Genomic DNA, 3,834 nt, shown 5'->3' with positions numbered 1-3,834 from the left:
TTGTCCTAGAACTTGCTCTGTAGACCAGGCTAGCCTCGATCTTCTGGAGAACCTTTAAAGTTAAAAAACTACAAGAAAAATGGCCTGGTTTCAGGTGCACTTGCCAGGTATTGAAACATTTTGTGTTTCAACTTTAGTTTTATAACTCTCAGAAAATGTTTTTTTGGGTTTTTTGTTGTTGTTGTTGTTTTGGTTTTTTTGAGACAGGGTTTCTATATGAAAACAGTTTTTGTCCTAGAAAAAAAATGTTAGCATGCATCTCACCAAGTGGACTGGGATGACTTCTGGGTCTAGAGCTTTCTTCCCCCACCTAATGGACAAAAGAGGGAACTGCCTGCCTTTTTTGAATGCCTGCTAGCAACCAGAGGACAGGTATCACACATCATGGTGGAAGGACCTCACAGACCTTAGGATAAAATAAGAACGGAAGCGAACAAGACCTGTGGACTTATGGGAATGGCTTCAATGCACTTCTAAATCACATTTCTGGGCACATGAATTACTAATAGGAGTTGACAGATTTTCTTAGCCATGTCACTGCCACGTGTAGTCTTTGATGTCAGCTGCTGCAGTTAGTCTTTAGGTTTTTCAGATGCTCATGTTTGCATGTGATGTTATACAACCTGGAAATAAGCTCTTCTTGCTGTATAGGTTATGTGTCCTTGATGGGAAAAGTTCTGAAAAAGTGTGAGAAACTATAAATAAGAACTTTAATTTCCCTTTGGTTCTTACTACTGAGTACTCAGTGGTAACAACATTTAGTAATTTGGTCTCAGTCCTTGTCAACTTATGGCATGTATGTATCCACTTTGTATGCATACATTTTCTTTCATTTTTTAAAACACATATAACTTGTATAAACTAATTGAACCCTTTTCATACATGTATGCATACATTGATCATAGATCATATCTATCTTTCTATTCTTACCACCCTGGAACTACCCTCCCCATTCCATAGTAGTCACTCCTCTACTTTCAGGCTGTGGTGATTTGGATGAGAATGGTCCCATAGGCTTATATATTTGAATATTTCATCACAGGGAGTGTCATTATTTGAAAGGATTAAAAGGATTAGGAGGCATAGCCTTGTTGGAGAAAATGTGTCACTGGAGTTGGGCTTTGAGGGTTAAAAAGCCCATGCTAGGCCCAGAGTCAGTCAGTCTGTCTGTCTGTCTGTCTGTCTCTCTCTCTCTGCCTGCTGCCTGTGAATCTGCATGTATGTTTGTGCACAATGTGTATGCAGTACCCATGGAGGCCAGAAGAGGGCATTGGATCCCTGGAACTGGAGCTACAGATAGTAGTGAGTGACCCTGTAGGGGCTGAGAATTAAACCCAGGTCCTCTGGAAGATCAGTAAGCCCTCTTAACAGCTAGCTGTCTTAGGGTTTCTATTGCTGCATTGAAACACCATGACCAAAAAGCAAGTTGGGGAAAAATGGGTTTATTTGGCTTATGTTTCTACATTGCTGTCTATCACTGAAGGAAGTTAGGACAGGAACTCAAACAGGGCAGAATCCTGGAGGCAGGAACTGATGCAGAGGCCATGGAGGGGTATTCCTTACTGGCTTGCTTCCCCTGGCTTGCTCAGCCTGCTTTCTTATAGAACCCAGGACCACCTGCCCAGGGATGGTACCACCCACAATGGGCTGGCCCTCCCTCATTGATTGAGAAAATGCTCTACAGCTGAATCTCATAGAGGCATTTCTTCAAATGAGGCTCTTTCCTTTCTGATGACTCTAGCTTGTGTCAAGTTGACACACAAAACTAACCAGTACAATTGCCGAGTCATCTCTCCAGCCCTAGTATTTCTTCTTTTGAAAGTATCTGTTCAAATCATTTGCCCATTTTTTTATTGGATTATTTAGTTGCCTGGGTTCTTTATATATCTGGATATTTACTCTGTCAGATGAATAGCTGTCAACGATTTTTTTTCCCATTTTGTAGATTTCTTATTGATCTGTTCATTGTTTTGTTTGACATGCAAAGCCTTTTAATTTCACATAATCCTGTTTGTTAATCTTTGTATTTCCTGTGCCTTTTGAGTCCCATCAAGGAAGTCATTACCTACATCAAAATCTTAAAATGTTTCCCCTTGAGAGTTTTGGAGTTTCTGGTTTTACATTAAGGTAATTAATCCATTTTTGTTTCTGCCCAAGGTGGGAGACAGGGAAAAGTTTCACACATCTGTGTGTGGTTATCCTGCTTTCCCAGCATCTTTTGTGGCTGCTTTTCTCTAATGTCTATTTTTGGTAGAAACTATGTAGAGACCAGGCTAGCCTCAAACTTAGAGATCTGCCTGCCCCTTCTTCCCAAGTGCTAGGATAGTAGGCATATACCACCATGCCTGCCCCTTGTGTTTTTCATTGTCTTTTACTTCCTTGGTTAAATATTTCCTGTGTGTTTTATTTCTCTTTTGTGGCTATTATGAATAGGATTGCATTTGTGTTTTCCTGTGTGTGTGTGGGTGCTTTATGTGTTTGTACATGTTCATATGTGGGAATGCACATGCATACATCTAAGTTGGTTGTCTTTTTCAGTGTATGCATATTATTTTTGAATTAAATTTTATTTATTATCATTGTATGTGTATAATGTGGGAGGACACTCCTGTGCTAATGTGCACATGGGGAGGCTAGAGGACAACTGTGTAGAGTCAGTTCTCTCTCCTTTCACCTTTACATACATTCTGGGGACCAAACTCAAGTCATCAAGGTTGTGGGACAAGTGCCTTTACCTGCTGAGCCATTTCACTGGTCTGCATTCATGATCTCTTTATCTTAAAATTCATTATTGGTGTATAGAAGAGGTACTGATATGTATGTTGATTTTTGTATCCTGCTACTTTACTGAATTCTTTTATCAGTTCTCATTATTTTTATGTGGAGTCTTTCAGTTTTTCTATCTATGCCATCAAGTCATCAGCAAAGTGTTAATTTGATTTCACCTTTAAACAATTATTTATATTTTATGTGTATGTCTGTGCACCACATGCATGTAATGACATGGAGGCCAGAAAAGGGCATCAGGTCCCCTGGAACTTTATTGACAGTTGTGAACTGCCATGTGGGTTCTGGGAAATGACTCTAGGTCCTCTGGAAGGATAGCCAATGCTCTTAACTACTAATCCATCTATCAAGCCCTCTTCCCCATTTCTTATTTATATGTATTTTATTTCTTTTTCTTGCCTAATTGCTCTGGCTAAAATTTCTAGGACAATATTGCATGATCACAGTGGGCATGGACAGCTTTATCTTATTCCTGATCTCAAAGGAAATACTTTCAATTTCCTCCCATTCAATATGATGTTGGCCATTGGTTGTCCAATGGTATGTTTACTGCTTTTATCCTCAGGGGATGTTGAATTTTATTGAATGTTTTCTCTGCATTTATTGAGATGATTGTATGAATTTTTATCCTTCATTCTATTTATGTGATGCATCATTTTTATTGATTTGTATATGGGTTTTGATTTTTGTGATAGGGTTTCATGTAACCCAGACCGGCCTCTAACACCTATAGCCTAGTATAACCTTGAACTCCTGCTCTTTCCACTTCTACTTCTCAAACACAGTGATTATAGGCATGCACTACCAAGCTCAGTCAAATAAATAATTCTCTGTCTCTGTCTCGCTCTCGCTCTCTTTCTGTTTTGGTACTAAGGATTGAACTTAGAACCTTGTCAAAGGCTATATCCCCAACTTCTATATGCTGAACCTTCCTTTCATCCCTGGAATACACACACACACACACACACACACACACACACACACACACACACACACACAAAAGAAACACACATATCCACATATGCTCTCTGCATATAATACTCTATA

The sequence above is a fragment of the Peromyscus eremicus genome, chromosome X, assembly GCF_949786415.1.
Source record: "Peromyscus eremicus chromosome X, PerEre_H2_v1, whole genome shotgun sequence".
NCBI lineage: Eukaryota > Metazoa > Chordata > Mammalia > Rodentia > Cricetidae > Peromyscus > Peromyscus eremicus.
This window is presented reverse-complemented; position numbering follows the sequence as displayed.